General features: G+C 35.2%; 1 long non-coding RNA gene across 1 annotated transcript in view; it reads left to right on the top strand.

Moving 5' to 3' along the window:
- The first annotated feature begins 22,209 nt into the window (after positions 1-22,209).
- LOC138173424 (uncharacterized) overlaps positions 22,210-22,842 on the top strand; it is a 5,126-nt gene continuing 4,493 nt past the window's right edge. Inside the window, exon 1 of the long non-coding RNA XR_011171386.1 lies at positions 22,210-22,602. This is a non-coding gene — a long non-coding RNA (uncharacterized lncRNA). The remainder of the gene's footprint in view (positions 22,603-22,842) is intronic.

Raw genomic sequence — 22,842 nt, 5'->3', positions numbered from 1 at the left:
GTAACAAAATTTGTTGAATTCAGTCATTCAATGATTTTTAAGAACTACAATGAAGTAGCAAACCTGTGAATTTTTTTTTTAATGAGAAATCAGGGTTAAGTAACTTGTTCAAGGTTACACGGCCAGTAATTTCTGGGTGTGGTGCTAAGTGTCAGAGCCCGGATTCGATCCCCAGGTCATCCCGACACTGGAGCCGGTGCTCTTACTCGCTGAGCCACCTGGTTGCCCCAAACCTGTGGATTTTTTTTTATACTATGAGGACAAAAAATGAACCTGGCTCTGTGTCTAGAATGGGGAAGAAATTCTGTGCCAAACAGATCAAAGATCAAGTCTTTTTCATTTACTGGGGGACTTTTTTTTTCTTCCAAAAGAAAAGAAAAGTTTGTGAGGCTAAAAAATACAGATATATAATGGATGCACCAGATAAGAGAAGTTTCCAAATATTGGACCTATGTAGACCCCAACTGGTTGTTAGAAATTTTTAAATATTTAGATTTTTAAAATGGTCATTTTAAATCTAATATATATTATATAAAACAATTCAATTCCCAAGTTATGTGATGAAGTCTTTGGGTCATTTTGTAGAATTATTTTTAAAAATTTAAATATAATTATGCTACTTCATGGTCCTATACCTTTTATATGAAAATTTTTAGAATATTTCATTCATTTTATGATCTGCAATGGACCACATAATTCACATGCCATATGAAAAAGTTAGCTACTTAAAATATGAATCAATGTACTCAAGATGGCAGATTGGTCTTAAAATTAGGCTTATGCATCATCAAACACAACCATGAGCTTCCAAATATAGAATTCAGGTCACTCACAGAGACTGACATGAACATTAGGCCCAGAGTTCCTCTTCACAAGTCAAATTACTGCAGATAAATGAAAAAATGTGCCTTCTGGACAAATATATGTATAAGTTTATTATAATGATTTGGAAAGTGACAAGCAAGTATAAATAAATATTCTTAGATTTATTTGGTATGAGAATAACTCCAATATTTTAATGTAACTTCATATAAATTTTTATGCAAATTTCACATTTTTTCTACCTTATTTATGAATATTAATTTTCTTTTAGCTGGCATGAGCACATGGGATTTAAATGGTTAAGAAGTTGATAAAGATTTGAAAGTAATGTAAAGACTAGCAAAGATTTTATGCAAAGATCTGGGATGATTAAAATGTCTATTTTACTCGAGGTATCTTATTCCTCAATTTATAAAAGATACAACTTTGGAATTGTATGGGTTTTATGTAATATATATTATTAGATTTACAATGTTTGCTTTTAAAAATCTAAATATTTTAAAATTTCTAACAACCAGTTGGGGTTTATACAGGTCCAAGATTTTGAAACATCTGTTATCTGGTGCATCCATTATATATCTGTAGATTTTAGCCTCACAAACTTTTCTCTTTTTAATTTTTTTTTTAGAAATTTCAGATCAATGCAGAAATCTTAAAATCCTACATTTAGAGTTAATACTTATCTCAGGACCAGTCCTTTCAATCTTTCTCATTTTAACTGAACTAAGTAACTTGCCCAAGTATACAAGAAACTAAAGGTCATATGTGGGATTTGAATCTAGATTTTCTAGTTCCAGAACCAGGGATCTTTGTGCCATGCAATGGTTGGAATAAGTACAATAAACAAAAATAATAACCTCTTTCCTAAACCCACATTACACAAGAACATAATAGCTTATCTAAATCTAAAAAGCAAAACAAAACATAACAAAAACAACTTGCTAATACTGAAAAAATTTATACTAAACAATATCTCCAGAATGATTGCTAATAATGAAATGAATGGTAAAATGTATTCTCATGTCTTGAATAATTTGTAAAGGAGGTAGACATTTTTGAGTAGAATGCAGAAAGACTTTTCTTTAGTTTAACAGCACAAATCTGATTAGTAGATCAATTTTGCTCAAACAGGATTTTTTTAAAGGGGCTGGTCTGCTATGAATAATCATGAATGAACACAATCTCCCACAGAATTTGATGGAGTGTAATGACATGTCAGAATCTTCCTATAATAGTATATCCTGCCTCTATTTCCATGATAGGGACCAAAGTGAGAAAGATGGGGCTATCTGAAAATACTTGGAAAAAAAAACATCAATACCTCCATGATAGAAGCACTTTGAGAAAACTACAAATTGAACTGCTGACAGCTACTGGAACATCAGTTTTAGCCAGTGTCCACAAGAGAAGGCATATATATTGTAAGGTCTAGAAAAAAAACATGCAAGACAGATTTAAGAAAACAAAAGTATATAAGAAATTGTTAATATTTTAATTAACCATCTAAAAAGAGCTAAAACTTCACAAGAAGTAAAAACTGAAAAGATTTTTAAAAATAAATATCACTCAAAAACTGTCATAGAGACTTGAAGAGTAAACAGAAAAGAGAAAAAAATTTTAAGAAAGGAAGATGAGAAAATGTTATGGTTGTTCTGTGTTCAAAAGAAATGTAAGAAGACAAAAGTATACAAGGAATCAACTGTAATTCAGAAACTTTGTATCCCATTAATATAATGATTGACAGAATAGTTACTTCAAGATAAGTGACTAAAACTCTGGTTCATATGAAGAACTGGAACCCAGTGGGTCAGGATAAAACTATTAATTATTGGCTCAAATACTACAAGGCAGCATATTACTAGCAAAGCATTTCATTATCTTCCCATCATAAAAATATAATTACCTCTTTCATAATAGGAAATATCATATATTTAATCATAAAATATGGAAATTCCAGTGACCCCTTCAAATTCTGTCTGATTTCACATTTATGGAGTTCAAAAACAACATTCATAGATTGTATAGTAAACTCCACCCTCATTTTACCCACTCCCCTGCACACAAGAAACAAACTATAAAGAGTTCTTTAAAAAGTCTTGGCAGAGAGACAAAGAGGATAAGCCAAAATTCCCAGGGGTGTGAACAATAACACTTTATTGATTCTGTGATTACTGAACAAGCCATACCAAAGGACAACAACACTCTTACTTTATTAAAATTATTTTAAAGACTTTGACTTAATTTTTAATTTATGCCATAGTCAGATATGGCAAAAATATAAAATAGATCCAAATATAGTGAGAACATTAGAGTATTTGATATTCATATGAAAAACTGTTCTCCATTTAAAACACACCACCATGCCATAATGTCAAGAACAATTGATAGAAAACCTGGCATTTTCCAGGGAGATAGTTAAGCCTGTATGATTCTGTCTAACCTTAAACCCATTATCATCACTCCTGAATAGAAGAGTATGACTTTCACATGAAAAAGGAAGCTGTAGCAAAACATCATATTAATCACTTGATATACTTGGTTGACATCAAGTTATATGACTGCTGAAAAGCACATTAAACAGCTGCCTCATCTCACTGAAACTCCAACAATATCAAAATGTCATTTGTACTTGATAAGTGTAAAATGTTTAATGTGAGCCAGGGAAGAATAAAGACTAGAGACCCTCAGTTTAAAATCAGAGGCCCAATTGAACCAATGAATAAAGCTGATACTTACAAGTATCTTGTTCTCTACAAAAGACCATCCAGCATAAGGCTATCAAGGGGAAAGCTAAAACTGCACATGTTAAGAGACTAATTGCTATCCTGAAGTCAAAGTTGGATTGGAATAACCCATTTGTAGCAATTAACCCCAATGGGATCACCCCTAGTATTTTGGTTTACAGGGTAAAAATGGATAGCACAGTGCTAATGAAACAAAGGACTTGTCACGCCAAAGCATACAGAGAGATATTAACATTTCCTCATTCAAAAATAGAAAGGGGATTGATAAATGTTTCCAAAGTACCAAATAAATAGACAAAAAAATTCACAGAAAAAACCTTTGGACCAAGCAGATCTCACTTTAAAAAGCATGAGTAATGTCTTTAAACAGGTACATGCTACAAGATTTGTCTAATGTAACCAAAGCTTTATATTTGTATTGAGTCTATGAAAAAGCTAAAATGCTAACACAGAATTAAGGGGAAATCCATGGGTGACCACCATGTTAACTCAACAAAAAATATGTTAAGAGAAACCATATCAAAGATATGACTAAGTTATGCAGATTTGTTTATAGAAATAGAGTTTATGGTGACAGTCTGGATTGTTATTGCTGCTAGAAATTACAGAAAGATTATCTCTAAAATGGCTTGTTGTCATTTTTTAAGTCAATTTTCAATTATGTAATGATGTTGCACATTGTAGTGGCAAAACCTTAGCAACTACTAGGCAGATAGGTAGTGCAATGGATAGACCCACCAGGTTTAGAATCAGAGAGTATCATCTTTACGAGTTCAAATCTGGCTTCAGACACCTATTAGCTGTTCCTCTGAGCAAAGTCACTTAGTCCTGTTTGCCTCAGTTGCTCATCTGTAAAATGGGTTGAAGAAGTAAACAGCAAAGTATCCAGTACCCTTGCCAAGAAAGCCCCAAATGTGGTCATGAAGAGTTGGACACAAGTGAAACAACTTAACAAAAACAAGAGATTCCTGGAAAGATATCAGATGGACTTTAAATACAAGTAGTTCAGTATTTATAGATGGACAACAAAACATTACAAATATAATCCCTTTCCCTATATCCTTGCAAATTTAATATATAAATTATCCTAGAATTAGGATATAATTGGAGAGAGAACTATTGATTACAACTACCAAGATGTAACATTGATTCAAAATAAATGTCAGAATTCTAAATGCTCAAAATCTCCAAACTACAAGGAAGAAAAATCATTCAAGATATAGAGACTGAATGAAAAAAATTAAAGACATATGGTAAAAAGACAAGGCAGCTATCATCTCTATAATTCTATCTGCTACTGGAATTGAAACAAAGATTTTTTCAGGAAACCTGTGCAAGATGAGCTTACATGACAGTACTCTTTTTTTCCATAAGAAAAGCAGTAATTTTATCCACCTGGGAATTAGTACTGAAGACAAAAAAACAATCAGGAATATCAGGATAGAGACTTATCTTCTCTCATATCTATTTGATCCCCATCAAAATATGTTGAGATAAATGTGATAGTACTAATAAGAGAAACAGAAAAAAAAACTGTTCATTTACATAATTTCCAAACTGCCAATAATGAAAATCTTATAAAATATAGAGATCTATTGAGAAAATAATCAAAATTGTATGGGAAGAGAATATTATTTCCATAATGCTGTCTGCTATTGGGAGTATCTCACAATTGTTCATAATAAACCTACAGAAGATAAGCTCACATCAAAAATTTTATGCCATTTTTTATAATTACAAATACCAAAATTACATTTTAAAAATGTTTTATACAATTATACGATTACCAAAAATGATTATTTGTTCCACCTGCAGAGAATTTTATCAAATATTCAACATAAAGGATTTATAGTAAGGTGTTGACTTTTCCTGGGAACATTTGTGTTGAAATTCTAATAATTGGAAGATGAGATAAATGAAAATAATAGTAATAATAATATGCCGCATTTATAAAGTTTATTTATTTATAGAGTTTATTAAATGCTTTCCTCAGAACAACCCTGTGAGTTAAATACAAAAGCTTGTAAACAGTTTGAACAAGTTCTGCAAAGCCGATTGTTAAATTTTCAGTGGAGTACTTACACCTCAGAAATTGGCAAACACTATAAATCAGGACTTAACTTACTGTTTTCTCAAAAAGATTTATGAAAATGATGGAGAACATGTTAACAATAAAGATTAAACTTAAAAGTGTGTCATAAGTACATTTCTCTTCCTAGAAAGCCAGTTCAAAATTTATAAGCCCATAGTTGCTTACAGTGTAAAAGTATTTTTCTCAACATTCTCATGATCATCAACTTCATCATTATTCTTAGAAGCATTATTATGCTCATCTAAGAGATGAAGGAAATGAGATTCAGAGATAGATCGACTTGATTATGTCCACGGTTAGAAAATGCTTTGTGTCTTACAATATCCTTTACTTCTTCATAAAGACTTTTTCTTCTGCCTAAAAAGAAAAGCTTAACAGGGCTATCCGAGAAGAGCTGAACACCAGGGAACCCCTGTCCAATTCATGTAAACCATGATTTGTAAGCAAGACAGAGTGATGTCAGCTGCCAAATACCATTTATGATGTACCTTTATTTGCTCTGACAAAGCCACATTGCTTTCAAAGCCTTTCCAGATTGGCATAAATGAAATCCAGAATATTCTAAATTAGAACCTTTCCTCATGAGTTCTGATTACATAGTGATCTTTTAGCAAAGTATACAAATTAAACCATCTATGTGCTAGGATTTGTAACGAAAGCACAATTATTTGGAAGAATAGTTTGATGGTGAAAATCATGGTTCAATTCTATTTCTGGTCATCTACTAGCTGGAAATAGAATAAGACTTTTATCGTCTTTTGGGACAAGTTCATTACAAAGGCCGGAGAACTACCCTTGTGGTCCTATCATACCTGAAGTCAACATCCTGACAGGCTTTGAAACCAGCAGCTATAGAGAACCAATGATTCTTAGTTTTGAAGTTTTAGAGCTCAAGCAGGGTGGGGCTCTGAAGAGACTCAGCTGTGAAATTTGCTTTTCCCTGAACCAGCAAATCCAGAACATGATGACCTCTTGAGCATGGGACAAAATTTGTCAATATATTCAAGTTTTTGCTTCTAGATATGGTTAGCTGAAATTGAAAAGTGGAATTTGGGTGACAGAAGAGAGATATCAAAGATGGTTACGTTTTACTTATGTTAGTTTGACTTTCTTTTTGCTTTGTCACTTTTCCATTTTTTGTATATTAATAGTTACAAGAATATGCAGTAATATTTTAATAATTTTATTGATTTGAGGGAGTTTCAAAGTGTTTTGCTTATGTTATCCCATTATACTATAATATTAATAAGGGTGACAACAACAATAGCTATCATTTATGTAGCACTTACTATGTATAAGCACTGTATTAAGTGCTTTACAATTATTGTCTCATTTTTCCCTCACAGCAATCATGGGAGGTAGGTGCTATAATTATTCCCATTTTACAGATGAAGAAACTGAAGCACTGGAGGGGTTAAGTGATTTGTCCTAGGTCCCAGAACTGAGACCAGTTTGGAACTCAGGTTTTCCTAAATCCAGGTCTGGAGCTTTAACCATTCATTGCATCACCTGACCAATCCCTATGACAAAATACTTTCTTATTTAACACGATAAATTTCTTTTGAATAGCAAAGTAGAGCTGCTGAATTATTATTTCTTTTTCCTGGTTAGGTAACTTAGTTATCGTCAGTCTATGAATTTTGTTTTGTTCTTTTGTCTTTCCTTTTTTTGTTAAAAGGGCAATTTAAGAAGTCGAGTTAATTTGTAAAATATCCTGCATTTTAGGTGGGAAATGGTTTCTTAAAGTTCTCTCTTTTTCCTGGTGAAGATCTTACTCTTCAGAGTGGGACGTTCTCATGACGCTGGTGAAAGGGCCACTTTTTCAGGATCTTCTAACTGTGAACGTTTTCGCATCTGTCATCATTGGACACACTGCAACAGATGTCACTTTCGATTCAAATTGCATGTAATTTACCCTTTTCAGCAGAAACTCTCATGCAAAAATAATGGCTTTTCTATAGTTCTTTTTTAATGTGCATTTCCAAAACAACATTTGTAGAAAACAGGCATGTGGTATAGAAGATATCATTCTTATGTTCTAGGTGTGGATAGAGGAAAACAGAGGAAATATTCTTTGTAGTCCAGATAAAGCACCAATCTCTCCAAGATGAGAGTCTGACTGTTGACACACCAAGACCACATTACTCTGGCTTTTTCTTTAATGATAGTGCCCACAACAAATGAGCAAACCAGAGAGAGAACATCATTTGATTTGATGTATGTATGTGTGAATATATACTTTGAAACTTAGGAAGCTCTATACAGAGTCAGATATAGAGAGATGAGAGAGATAGAGATAGAAAGATGAGGTTTAGATAGAGACAGACAGGTAGAGACAGAGTTAAAAAGTAGCTTAATACTGTTTGACAATTTGGCTATGTGACTGACATATTTTCAGATTTTAATCTGTTTTATTATAGCTTTAAGTCGAGTCCTTAATATGAAATGAACTGAATTTTTTGTAGTTTAATTTCCTATCTTTTAATAACAGTAAATGTGTCAGAAGTAGAGTGAGAAAGGTTGTTGTTTTGCACAGCAGTTTAAGAAGCTAAAAAGTCTAACTAATAAATGGTTGTGGTGTCCTGGTGAAATATATAATGTAAATATGTATATTGACGTAGTTAAAAATACATAAATTATTTACCTTTTTATATAGGCTTTGATGAGGGTCCCACAATTTGTCTTACAAGTACAAATTTAATAGAACTCCTTTTGGAGATAGCACATCAGTCCTAAGTATTCTTAATTAAAACCATCAAATACACACACATATGTGAACACATGCATGCACACATACATGCAGTGTGGTATAAGTATAAATATGTGTATGTTTCCATGCATGGGGATTGAGGAAAAATGAATTTGTGAGTTACCAGATGATTTAGTTTACCTGCCTAGCTAATACTTAGTTCTTTAAAATCCAATATCAGAAGACAAACCAGAATCAAAAAAAAGGGATAGGAAAAGAAAAGACATGCAGAAATGCTTATGTTCTGAAGTTGAATGGTTACGTTTGCCAAGGTTAAGCCCAGGGCAGGTTTTATTATTGAGAATGTGGGTTTACAGCAGGAAATGCTAGAATACATTTTAAGTTATTATTTTAGAAACAACAATTAAATCTCACCAATACCATTTATGTTCTGGGAAGCATTCTGTTCTATTTTTTTTTTAATTCTCAGCCAAATTTTAGCTTAGTCATCGTCTCAAGCATAATCATAGGCTAGTTGCCTACATGTTAAGTGTCCAGCTTGCTTTGTGGGTCTTCCTTTTGAAGAAGTAAGAGAAAACCTAGAACATACATAGCTATCTATATCTATATGTATCTCTCTATCTATAGAGAAAGAGAATAACAAGTTAGAAAATGTTTTTAGGGGCAGCTAGGTGGTGCAGTGAATAGAGCACTAGCCCTGGAGTCAGGAGGACCTGAGTTCAAATTCGGCCTCAGGCACTTATTATAAAAAACTAGCCATGTGATCTTGGGCAAGTCACAACCCCAATTGCCCTCTAAAAAGCAAAAACAAAAAAACAAGTATTTATTTCATTTTTAGTGATTCATTGCCCATCTGTCTCTTTCTCTCTGTCTTGATTCTCTTTCTCCATGCCCACAAATATGTATATAATATATGTACATGCACATATGTGTATATCTACACAGGTATATGTATTCACATAGTCATACACATGTGCATATTCATGTAGGCGATGAATGTGTATATAAAATTTATGTATATGAACTCATATTTATGCATATATACATTTTATATGCATATGTGAGTATATTCATGTGTGTGTATACTCATACATAAATGCTAGAGATATGGTGGAAGGAGATGATACTGTAAGACATTTAGAAGTATGTGCTTTTTCAAATAATCATTGAGAGGATATGTAACAGAAGGAGCAAATTTATACCTGGTGTGATTGGGGCAGGGCCAGGGCAGGGAATACCTAGATCTTGACTTGTAATTCCATGGAGAACTCCTCCTGAGGAAGCTTCATCTACCAATGCCTATCAGCAATTCTTTTGCAATAGATGTCTCAGGCACAGAGTACTTAAGAATTGCCTCCATTCAGTATTCCTAACTCTGAAGTCAGATCTCTATTCCAGTATGCCTGTCTGTCTCTCTCTATGTGAGTGGATATTAAGTGCTAACTTCTTCATTTTCATCATTGCCAAGGCCACCATCATCTTTTTCATGTTATTTCTTATTGTGCTTGAAGTCACCTGGTTCTCTTTCAGTTTGAAAGAAGACTTAGGGAAGTATAAATTAACATTAAATGATGACCTCTTCACTTCTACTCCCCTTTTTCATCCCTAACTCCACTTCCCTTCTTTACTTTTCATAGATAGACTATTTGATTCACAAAAAAATGAATAAATTTAAATTACCTACCCTGGCCTAGGAGAAAAAGAAAGAGAGGAGGAAAAAAGAAGGAAATGAGGGAAGAAGAAAAGTAAATAAGAAAGAGAAGAAAATGAGGAAGTAAGGAGGAAGAAAAGGAAGGAAAAAATACAAAAAAAGAAAAAAGAAAGAAAATCAGAAATAAAAAGGAAGAAAAGAAAGAGAAAGGAAGCAATGGGGAAGGAAGGCAAGAAGGAAAAAAGAAAGGAAGGGGAAAAAAAGGAGAAAAGATTAGATCACAAATACACCAGCAGAGTCAAAGTGTATAATAAATATATAGTTAGAAGCTGACATACTTAAAGTCCTGTCTTCCAAAAATAGAATTTCATTTCTTGTTCATTTTTTTTTTCCTGAACCAGTTTTTGCCACTGTTAGACTAAATATCAACCTTCAGCATGCAGAAAGTAAGAAGGACTCAGGGCCTAGGGGCACACAATGTTTCAGTAGGTGGCGCTTCAACACAGTTCACCTACAAGGGGCTGAGGTTTATGAACTGAACTTGCTAATACCTGAGAAGTACTCAGAAAGCTTTGCAGCCCAATTCCTTAACATTGCAACAAGATGATTATTTCTGGCAAGGAAGAGTTCTGAAGAGGCAGATTTTAGTCTCTTGAAGATGGTTGGCTATTAGATTTCTTTTGTGATGAATTTATAAGAGAAAAGAGAAGAGGAAAGAAGAGAAGGGAAGAGAAAAGAGAAAAATATTTGTTAGTGTAAATGGGAGGAAATTGCTCTTTAAATGACTCCACTACAATTCCTATGGTGTTTTTCTATTTACTTTCTCATGCTGGCTGTTAGTTTAGTTTAATCCTGGCACCTGATGTATCTGGCTCTTCTACCTATATAACCCCCCTTCTTCCAGCTACTCCGCAATATTTGATAACATTTTAAAAGTATTTTTCCAATATAACAACAGAGATTCTCCTATCAAATTGTTATTTCATGTTTAAGTGATTTTATGGACTATAAACAATATTAACAAAGCTGCGATTATTCATTAAAAAATAATAATAAAACTACTTTGAGGGGTCTATACAAAACAGGGTTACAATATGACCTGAGGATCTGTGATTAAGTGGAGAAGAGGAAGTGATATCATTAGCAAACAAACAGGACTGGGGGTGCCTGGGGGGAAGGCTTTAAAGGCTCACTCACTGCTTCAAGAAATGTCCCCATGGTCCACTGACCTAAGGACCCCCACAAACCTCATTCCATGGAGGGATGAGGAAAGAAGAGCAGATCTTAGCTCTAGAACTGGAGGCGTGTCTGTTCGCCACTCAGGAGAGGAGCCACATTGTCTCCCTTCCAGGTTTTCATAGTTTGTTGTTTAACACTAAGTGGGCAGAGTGGCATCACTGTCATGTTTCCTTAGGGGGAAAATCATCAAACTTTACCACTGTTGTTTAAACTGAGATTCTGCCTGTTGAAATCTTAAAACTCTCAAATTAAGATTCTTCTCATTTGAAAAGTATACAGTGTTACCTTATTCTGGCTTCCAATTCTCAAGCTTTTTGCCCCTTCATCTACAATAGGAATCTATTTTGTTACCTCTCTAGAATTGTTTTGAAATTCTAAATCCTAGGTTATAATGCAGCTCCCATATAGTATCTCAAAGAATTTTTCTGTGCAGCATGTTTACAAGAAAACTTTATATAAAAATAGTGATACAATAAGCAGGATATGTATTTTTAATAGAAAATCCACTTAAAAAAACTCCTGTTCAATCAACTCCTTTGCCTGTAACATGAGAGAATTGATTTGCAAATTCTTCAAGAGAGAACATTCTGAGACAGTCTATTTGTTTCTCCAACACTTCCATGAAGTATGATAATAGAATACAGCTATAAGCAGAATTAGTGATTCAAATATTGAGCATTGATCTTTTTTTTTTTCCTGATGGAGGATAAATGTAAAAACAAAAGTCAGCTAGCATTCTTATTTCTTTTTTTTCCCCTCAATCTCTCTTGACAGATTCATTATGGATTTTAAAGAAACAAAGCAGAATCCAATTTTTAAAATGCATCTTTCACGAAAACCAAACTGTTTCACTGATGTGACCTGAGCCTGAATTTTTTCCCCAAGAAATATATCCATATAGAAATATATGTATGGATATATAAGCATTTCTACTTCAATACACATTCTCCATTTCTGTATATTTTTAAACATAACATCTAGATAAGGAGGGGGAGAAGCAACCCCCTAAATTTCACATCTTTGTTATTAGAATATATTGACATCTCTTGCTTCATTGACTTTTTATTACAGTCCTGAGGTTAAAAAAAAATGATTACCAGTGACAGCTTTGCTATTTGCTACAGTTCCCAATGATAATTTCTAGCATTTTCTGTTTTCTCTGAGCTTTGTAGTAGTTGGTCGTTTCTTTTCTTTCTTAAAGAAAAAATAACTCTAACATATTTACAGTAGAAGTAAGTTGTTTGTTTTAAGATGCTGAAGGGTTTGCTTTTTGTTCTTTTTAAAAAAAAAAAGGAAGAAAAGAAAAGGTTTAGTGCCACAAAATGCCAACATAAAAGATAGCCTTGAATTAGACCTCCTTCTCTGCTGCTGCTACTACTGCTGTCTTGGCATCTGTCAGTGAGAAGAGCTCCAATCTGGGATTCCCTGCTGGGGTGAGATATGGCTGCATCCCTCAATAAAGGGCCACACAGCACCAGAGCCAAAACACAGGGACCATCTGATGCAAGTCTGTCCTAATGAAAGTCCAGCATGGGGCTAAATGAGTTTCTACCACTGCTGGGTGAGGGGCTAATGATAAAACAGCTCCCTGGGCTCACTGCTGCTGTTGGTATCTTTGTCAGGGCATATGGCAGTTGGCTAAATGCCTTACTTGTGAGATTTCCTAGTGGCTTTATCTTCAGAATACGTTGTGATCTAGCTTTAGAATCTCTCCCTCCCTTTTCTCCTTCTCTCCTGCATCCCCAACCCCTCTTGCCCATACCTTCCCAGACACGCACACACCTCTTCAGAGTTCTCTATTTTCACGTTGCACATCTCCTTGCCATCCTGGTATAGTGAGTATTTTCTGTGTCTTTGCTAAGGGTGGGATTCTGGGAGGGGGTAATGGTGTTCTTTTCTTTTTCCCCTCTTTTTCCAGTAGGGGAGGGCAGAAGGCATGAGAAGAGGGACTAACAATGACTGTTATGCCCCAGTGGGTGGTTTTCTCTCCTTTAGAGAGGCATAGCTAAAAGCATGAAATATTCACAGTCCCAGAGGTACAAGCAGCTTGAAACTTGTTGGATAGTGAAGCTAAGTAAATGCTTTTCTTTTCTCCTACCTCCCCTGTGAGGGAGCAGGGGTGGGGGGTTGGAGGAGAGGCAGAGAAGGGTTGTTATCATTGTCATCTCTAATATGAACCCATTGTTATTTATACTAGTCAATTTTCATGTTGGATAATTCTATATATATATATATATATATATATATAGAATGCATAACTCAATGACAATATTATTTTCCATCTTTTTCTTTAGATATTACTCAGATTCTTAAGTCCCCTTCCCTAACAGAGTGTATGTTTCTACTTGTTCTTTTTTGCTCTGAAGAAACACTTCCAATAAAAATCAAAGTCCTGCAACAGTAAAATCGACGTCATAATTTTGTGCATTATTTCTAATTTTCATAATGCCATTCATTAGACCAAAGTCATCCTGAGATACTGAGCCATTTCTTACACTCTCAATCTTGACTGCCTCTCTCTCCAGCTAAATATAGTGGCCATGGTTTGATCTCTTATACCTGAAAAAAATCTTTTGATGTTCAGTTTCTTACTTCACATTTCATATAGATAAATTCTGACACAAATAAAAGCTTGATCAGAGACCTGAAGTCATGGAATCGTTTATCCTTCACAAATCTAAGGGCTTAAGTATCAGGCATAATTTTCTAAAGGCCAGGAAGTAAATGCTGTGAATATTCAGAAGGCCTGCCTCCCTGTCTTCTTGCTAACCACCAGGCAAAACATTCCTCTTTCTTTTCATCACCATCACTCAACTTGTGGTTCTATTGGAAAACTCCAGGACATAAATACAATATGAGGTCATCTGCAGAGCTTCAAGAAATAGCTCTTTCAGGTCTAAATATAAATGATCCTTTCATAATCTTGTTCTGAGAATTCCTAAATGCAATCTTATAAAAATCACATGCTCCCTAATAAACGAACTCAAGCCTTTAAGCAAGTGCTCCACATGAGTTTCAGGTGATTCCTGTGTGTCTGCACAAAGCAGCCAGTGATAGAATCTAAATGACATTGTTTTGCTGTAAATCACATGGCAGGGAAATACCACCGTGTTCTGAATGCCTCATGCCCCATTTTAATTTATTCCCATGACAAAATGCTCCATTAATATAATTTTGGAACAAAGTGAAAATGATGGGAATTTTCTGTGTCACTGCAAAAACCAAACCTGCTTTCATTGTAAGGAAACATTCTTGGAAAAGTCAAGCAAACTTTATTCCCAATTTAAAACTTCTCCCTTTACAATGTGAGACCATAAATGTAGAGATGGAATGATCCACAGAGGACCCACATCCTCACTTTTACAGATGAAGAAACTGAGGCCTGAAGGGATTAACTAGCTTATACAAGGTCATCCAGGTGGAAGAGCCAGAATTTGAAACTGAATCCTCTGGCTCTAAATTCCTTTGGACTGTGCCATACTGCCATCTCTCATTTTTTTTTCTCAAAATGATTTAATCACCCTGGTGCAATTCAGGAAAAACAGTGCTAAATTCTCTATGTTCAGGTTCCCAGCTGAAAGAAATTACATTAATAGGTAAGACCAATGTTTTCTAATCTCAGATTATTTTTCTTTGCACTTTAAGAAATTCACAAGATAGTCTTTATATTTTTTTATATTTTTAGCATTTTTGCACTCTGCCGTGTGTTGAAGTTTTTGCATTCAGCAAAAATAATTATGCATTACATTTCTAAAAGAACAAACACATTGATTTGGTACTATAGAGAGCAAATAGCCCAGCTCATAAGTAAGGAATCCTGGTTTCTAGTTCTGTATTTGCTACTAATTAGAGGTTTTTTTCTGGGCAAGTCATTTAACTCACCTAAAATGAGGTCCTTAAAACTATGAGATAGTTAAGATTTTAAGTTAAGCTTCAGATCTGTATCATTTCTCTTCAAACCAGAGTGAAGTCAATGGTATTACATATTTTGCAAATGATTTTAACTCTTCAATCAAAAATTAAATCTACATATTCAGGTAAAATCAGAGGCACAGTAATAGAACTCCAAAGCAATAATACCTTCCTTACATGAGAACTGGGATTTGTATTTCAGAGGGAAAAGCAGACATTCACTCACTGACCTGAGAGTGCCTGAGACTTTTGCAGACTTGTAGGTGGAAGGGGTATTTGAGTCATACCCAAGAGTTTTAGAAACATTCACACACACACACACACACACACACACACACACACACACACATACACACAGTATGAGAGAGAACAGGCTGAGAGTAGGGAACAGAGAAATAGCATCCCCAACCCACTAAGAATTTAATGATCCAAACCAGAATCACTGAAACAGAGACAACAGATAAGGGTAACAGAGAAGGGACAGCTGAGCCGTGGCAGAGAAGGGAGAAACCAAGACTGACCATCAGGTTTCTGCTGACATCTTAGAGTAGAGGATTTAGGGTGAATATACCAATTGTACATAGTGTTTGAAGAACTGAAGAGAAATTGAAAATGTTGTCTTCTTTTCTCAATTTTGACTCTCCATGCCTGTTTTTAATAGGCATTGTTATACATTTTTCTTGCTTGTTTTAATTGTATCTTTATTTTTCACCAAATATGAATGATGCAGGGATTAGTTGGAAATATTCAAACTGTAATTTAGAGTAGAGTACTAAACCTCCATATGAATGGTTAAGAAAAAGTCAACTGGGGGCTCTGAGCTTTTTCAATTATATTAATACCTTTCTGCCTGATATAAACTCCAGAAACTGACAGAGAAATGTACCATGTGGACCAGAGGGTCACTATATTGCCCCTAAGCTAAAAGTGAGTTAATTGTATAATAGGATGTGGCTGATTCACTATAACCCCCAATGGGGGAATAGATGTTACAACTGGGGATTTCTTCTGGGATATATCTTTTCCTTCCTTTTTCTCTGTTTGGGAGTTTAAACCCTGAATTAATTTTTGTTTTTTACATTTTAATCACTAGATGACTGAATATTTTCTAGTCTAGGATCTCACAAACTTGTCTATCATGGGTTCTTTAGTTCTTATCTGGTTTTTTTTCCTAGATAGATAAAAAGAGAAAAGGAAAATCTGTTTGCAAATTATGGAGCACTGGCCATCATTTAGAAACCTTAGCCAAGGAAAAGTTTGTTAAGTAGCTTGTTATTTATAGTTATAGATAGAGACTTATCTTAATGGATTGACCAATAAGGCTCAAAAAGACCACAGGGTCAACTCTCTCAGGTCACCTTGACCATTATGTCTCGATTTCCTTCTTCCCTCCTTCATTCCCTGTCTGTGTACTAGGCACTCTGATAAATACAATACTGGGCTGAACTTTCAGCAGACCATGAAGGGCACAAAGTAATATAGTATGTTTTTTGTAATTTGTCTTTGTGACCTGTGAAAAGGGTGATCAAAGCACAGATGAGACCATTAAGTACAATGATGAACTCACTTTATTTTTCTTTTAACATTTTTTGATGTAAATTTTATTTTTTAGTTTGAGAGCAATTTAGTTCTTGGTAATTTTTACATTTCCTTCACTTCACTCTATGTTTTATATTCTCTTCTTCCCTCTAGTAAGGAAACCATTCCTTATAACAGGAACACAAAAGGAAAATAAATTTTCAGAATTTGAGAAGTCCATAAATTCATAAGCTCAGGCTAATAGTTGAAGTAGACTTGCATCAAAAAGTTTTCTAAATCTGAAATGAAAGGAGTGGGAATACATTCTTTTATCTTTTGTTTGAAGGCCAAGGTTGGTGATTATAATGACCTAGTGTTCACTTTTGATGCATTATCATTTTGGCTTTCTTCTATTCTTTATTTTTTGATGGGGGTAGGCAGAGCAATTGAGGTTAAGTGACTTGCCCAAAGTCATACAGCTAGTACATGCTAAGTGTCTGAAACTGGATTTGAACTCAGGTTCTCCAGGCTCCAGGGCCAGTGCTCTATTCACTGTGCCACCTAGCTGCCCAAACATTTTGGTTTTATTGTTATTCTTTCAATTCATATTTTTGTGGTCATTTTATGTATTATTTTCCTAATAATACTTTATTTTGTATCAATCAATTTAAGTTTTCCCATGCTTCTCTGGGTTTTTCAGTCATTTCTTTTTCCTTTGCAATAAAGTACCACCTCTTCACATTCATATACCACAATTTATTTAGCCATTATGCTTCATTTAAGAGATATCAACTTTTTCTTACTTTTATGATGCTATAAAATGTGCTGCTATAAATATTTAGGTGACTATGAGACCTTTCTTTCTATAATCATCCTCTTGGACTACATACAACTAGCAGTAGGATTTCTGGGTCAAAGACTTAGTCAACACTTTAGTTATTTACTTATCAGAAGTCAAAAATTCTTTCCAGGAATGATTGTAGTGATTCACACATTCAGCAATAGTGCATTAGTGTGTGTCTTTCCATGATATCTCCATCATTGACTTCACCTAGGCAGCTAAATGGCATAGTAGATAGAATGCTGGGCTTGGAATCAGAAAGACTTGAGTTCAAATCCAGCCTTGGACTAGCTGTGTGACCATGGGCAATTCACTTAAACTTCTGTTTGCTCAAGTTTCATCACCTGTAAAATGCAGGCAATAACAGCCTCTACCTCTCAGAGTTGTGAGGATCTAATGAGATAATATTTATAAAGTACTTGTGGAGCACTATATAAATGTTTATTCCCTTTCCCTTCCCCCATATCATATTTGCTAGATATGAAATGAAACCTCAAAGTTACTTTGATTTGCTTTTTTCTTGATTATAGTGTTTTGTTTTTAGCAATCCTTTCTAGTCTACACCTTACTTCCAAAGACATACTCTTTGATCCAGTGACATTGGCATTCTGGATGTTCCGTGAACAAGACTATTCATGTCTAAACTCTGGGCATTTTCTCTGGCTGTTCCCCACACCTGGAATGCCTTCCCTCTTCCACTCTAACCTGTGACCTTCCTGGCTTCCTCTAAGTCCCAGCTAAGATCCCACCTCCTACAAGAAGCCTTCCCCAACCTCTCTTTATTCCAGTGCCTTCCCTCTTTAATTATTTCCTATTTATCCTTTACATTGATTTGTATATAGTTGTTGGCATGTTGTCTCCCCTATTAGATTGAAAGCTCCTTAAGTGCAGGGACTATTGCCTCTTTTGTATCCCCAGTACTTACCCCAGTGCTTCACATGTAGCAGTGTAGTAGATGCTTAATAAATGTTTATGAATTCAATTGAATTGTTGTTACAATACAATAAATATTTATCAAGAGCCTATTATGTGCCAAGTACTATGATAAATGCTGAGGATAAAAATAAGAAAAAAGAAAGACAACTCCTGCCTTTAAGGAGCTTATAATCTAATGGGGGAAGGCAACACACACACACACACACACACAAACACAAACACTGAAAAGAGTCAGTGAAAGGTATCCAGGGAAGAGAAACAATGATGGTGGAGTTGAATCTGAGCAGTGAAATTGGTGGGAAAGAAGAAGTGTTTGAGCTTTTGAGGTCCCTTTAAATGGAAGCTTTGGTGTAGTTTTTTTTTTTATTTTAATTCACCATCTAGGGTGCTCTCCATTAGGGGGGCAGAAGCACCTGAGGGTACTGATGAAGGGTGAGTACCTAATTGATGCAATTACTGTTGTGTTTCCTGGGGATAATTGTTAATAACTATTTTTTTTAATTTTGAGAACTATTCATATCTTTTATTACCAATTAATTTTGGTATGGTTTTTATATTATATATTCATATTAAGAACTCACTTTTCATATAGAAGAACCAGTTATTCAGATAAAGACCATGTTATGTGACATGCATCTACCAAAATATAGCATCATCACAGAGTTATTTAAAGGACTGGCCTTGGAGTCACCAAGGCTGAGATTCAAGTGTTGTCTCTAAAACAAACAGTGTATGACCATGGAACTTTCACTTAATCTTGAAATAGGCTCAAGGAGCTTTCTATGACTATCATTAATTAATTAATAAGCATTTAATAAGTTTTGACAATTTAGGCATCTAGGTAGTACAGTGGGTAGAGTCCCTTTCCTGAAGTCAGGAAACTAATCTTCCTCAGTTCAAATACTGGGCAAGTCATTGTCCACCTCATTTTCCTCATGTGAGGAAATGAGCTAGAGAAAGAAATGACAAACCACTTCAGTATCTTTGCCAAGAAAACTCCAAATTGGGTCATGAAGAGTAGGACATGACTGAAAACAAGTGAATAACAAAACATTTAATAAGCACCTACTCTATTCTGGACACTGTGCTAGGAATAAAAGCACAAAAAAAGGAAACAGTTCATGCCTTTGTGAAGCTTACATTATGCCAGGTGAGAGACTTTTGGAGAATTTGCATTGGTAGAGGGACACCAAGAGTTTCCTAATGTGATTAAATCAGAAGTCTGTACCAACCATAGAGAGAGAGAGAGAGAGAGAGAGAGAGAGGTTTGTGTATGCATTTGCATGTTTATGAGTGTGAGGCAAAATCTTATTTTGCACATGAAAACTTAACTTATATACAAACCCTTATTTACATAATTTTATACAGTTATAGTTAAGCCACCAAATGTGGAATTGCACACCTAAGGTGATCATGTGAGCAATAGCAATCAATTGATGCTCATTCCAAGGAAAGAAAGGTTATTTTTCACTGGGGAATTGGAGAAATGTTCTCAGAAAAGTGGTATTTAAGCTGCATGTAGAAGGATGAAGATATGAAAAAAAAATTTTTTTTTGTCAGTGCTTGGAAAGGGGAAAATGGGTCAAGGGTAACATTGCAAACAATAAAAGAACAACAGGAATAGGACAAGGAATATTAACTAGTTTACTCTTGCTGGGCCTTAGTATATGTAGAGGGGAGTCATATGTGATAAGCTTCCGAAAGGAAGTTGCAAGATAATGACAAAGCCTTGAAAGAAATCAGTCTGCTTTGCCTCATAAGCTCTTATAGTTCATGAAATAATGACAAGAGGTGGGGGAGAGGAGTGTCATTGACCTCTATGATGTTCACCATTCAAGTAGGTACTTGAGGCAAGCCTTGGAGTGGGTAGAGGAGAAATATGCCTGTGAGTAGAACAGGAGGGAAGGAGCAAAGAAACCAGATCCTATGAAATTTTAAAGCTGTTTATGAAAGATTGACTGGATTTGTTCTACTTGCCCTTTGACAGTAAAAACTAGTGAAAATGGATGGAAATTGCAAAGCAGCAGATTTAAGCTGATGTAAATAATAACAAAGACAAAAAACTCCCATCAACTGGACCTAGGAAAAAGCGGGATGGGCTGCTGTTCTCTCTTCTTAGAGGTCATTTAGCAGAGATTGAATGACTAGTTGTGGATGTAATAAAAGGGGGTTTTGGTTAGCGTTAATTTGAATTTAAGATAATCTCTGATGTTCCTGCCGTTTCCGAGATTCTACAATTATTTTTTTCCCAAAAAACAGTGGAATATCTATTTCACTACTCCCAGTCAATGGACCAAATCTCTTAAATTTTACCACTTTGCTAAGTCAAGAGAGAATAAGTCAAATAAGAGAATAAAGGGAGGAAGGAAATAAGTATTAATTAAGGGTCTACTATGTGCCAGGCACTTTACTAAGTGTTTTAAAAATATTATTTAATTTGATCCTCACAATACACTTGTGAGGTAGAAATTATTATCCCCATTTTACAGTGGAAGAAACTGAGGCAGACATAGATTAAATTGCTTGCCCAGGAAACAGCTAATAAATGCCTAAGATTGTATTTGAATTCATCTTCCTGACCTTAGGCCCAACACATTATCAATTGCACCACATAGCTGAGATTACACAGTCCACAGGGCCAATGTCTTAATGAATCTGTCCCGGGATTCACTCTGGAAATTCAGAAGTCTATTAAACAATCACATACTCAATATCTCTACTTTGAAATACAGGCATTTGCAATGGCTTTGACAGATTGCATTTTCCCACTATTATTTTTAACTGTCTCCCAGAAGAGCAAGTTTGCTTCTGCCCAGACAAGTTTCAATACTCTCATCATGTGATGAACTGTGATAAATGAATTATTAGGTGTACTTTTTTAAACTTACTATCACATTTTCCAGTTTTTTAAGTTTTTTTTTTTAAGACTCATCTACTGTTCTTTGCCTAAGTGACCCACGCAAATCTGTTTGATGATTTATTTTAAATATTCATCCTCACACAGCAAAAATATTCCCAATTTAAAAACATCTGTACCTACACTGACAATTACTTAGTGACAGCACTATACTTTGCTTTCACACAAGAATTACAAGCCACTTGACAAAAGTGATGAAGCCCCATATAACCATCAGTGGTCACTCAGCACTACAAGTAATGTAGCTATTGCATCTGGCATCTAAAGGTTAAGTTATTTGGTCATACATGCCCTCGGTCACAAGTTAGCCATGGAGTGGGAAATAAAATTGGACTCATGACTCCCAGTCCTGTACTTGGGGAACTCTATCATGTCTCCTCCCTTGCAGTAGATACATTTACTGCACTCTGGCATTAGATCTTTATAGCCACAAGTGACATGTAAAAAGTGTTTTGAGTCATGCCAAAATCACTGGCCATCTGAGGGGCAGTGAAATCACTTTCCAAACCAGGTTAGCATGTCCACATTACACCTCCAACAATCAAGTTAGCACCTCCAACATAGTTCCCAGAGGGCTAGTGAAACACTAACATGTGAAGCCACGACTGATTTCCCCTTGTCAAGATGCAGGTAAAACTGCAAAACAAGTCCCACAGTGCAATCAGCTGCTATGCTTTTAATATAGGGTTTTGCAATTATTAGAGAAACAATCCTGTAAGTTAGATACTGTATCCCCATTCTTCAGCTGTAGAAACAAAGGGAGCTTGCACATCAGTGGCTTGCTCAATGCCACGTGTTAAGTCATGGTCTGACTGAGGCTCAGCCTGCCTGAGGGTGTCTGACACAATCCCAATTGAGTTACCCTGGCCCCTTACTGTTACTGGTTTCTAGACCTACATGATAGGGAAGTAGAAGCCTGAGAAGTTCTTTGGAGAGATTCCATTTCTTAATAATCTTCTGTTTGCCTTATTTTTATTTTGTGGATGGATGTGACTCTGTAAGAGAGATTTTTAGACTTGCTTTTTTCCCAGGGGAGTAGTAAAATAGGTTTGTTCTGCTTTTATTGTGTCTTCTGTTCTACTCCCCTTCCCATCCATTGCTTCACACTTTTCAATTAATTAACCTCTCCATTGAGGTCTATTTGCACAAAAATGAAATTTCAAGGGAGAAAATTCCTAATTCAGATACGAATCAAGAGAGAGAAGCACAAGATAAGCAAGGTAAAGTCTTCTTTCCAGCCACTTTGTGGTTTAACTCACAGGCTGTGTTGGGGATGTGAACCCGGGTTTGCAACTTTACCACACTTTTCTTTCTGTGTCATATGGTTTGAAATTAGTTCTACTGGCTGCTGGGCTGATATTCAGGAGACAGGTTATATCATGCTGTGAAGCAAGCCCATCCTATCTTTGTCTTTCTGTCTGTCTCTCTCTATCTCCCTTCATCTCCTACTCCATACCTCT

The sequence above is a fragment of the Petaurus breviceps genome, unplaced genomic scaffold (genome assembly GCF_028583685.1).
Source record: "Petaurus breviceps papuanus isolate PSGF00001 unplaced genomic scaffold, PetGlider_PUasm1.0 582, whole genome shotgun sequence".
Lineage (NCBI taxonomy): Eukaryota > Metazoa > Chordata > Mammalia > Diprotodontia > Petauridae > Petaurus > Petaurus breviceps.
Note: the sequence above shows the minus strand (reverse complement) of the source record. Positions and strands in the feature narration are given on the sequence as shown.